Below are 429 nucleotides of genomic sequence, written 5' to 3' on the forward strand. Positions count from 1 at the left end.
ACACAAGAGACAGTACTGTTACAGAAGTACACAAGTACACAAGAGACCGTACTGTTACAGAAGTACACAAGAGACAGTACTGTTACACACGTACACAAGTACACAAGAGACAGTACTGTTACAGAAGTACACAAGTACACAAGAGACAGTACTGTTACACAAGTACACAAGAGACAGTACTGTTACACACGTACACAAGTACACAAGTACACAGTACTGTTGCACACGTACACAAGTACACAAGAGACAGTACTGTTACAGACGTACACAAGTACACAAGAGACCGTACTGTTACAGAAGTACACAAGTACACAAGAGACCGTACTGTTACAGAAGTACACAAGTACACAAGAGACCGTACTGTTACACACGTACACACGTACACACGTACACAAGTACACAGTACTGTTGCACACGTACACAAGTACA

The sequence above is a fragment of the Anarrhichthys ocellatus genome, unplaced genomic scaffold (genome assembly GCF_004355925.1).
Source record: "Anarrhichthys ocellatus isolate YVR2014 unplaced genomic scaffold, GSC_Weel_1.0 scaffold166, whole genome shotgun sequence".
Classification (NCBI taxonomy): Eukaryota; Metazoa; Chordata; class Actinopteri; order Perciformes; family Anarhichadidae; genus Anarrhichthys; species Anarrhichthys ocellatus.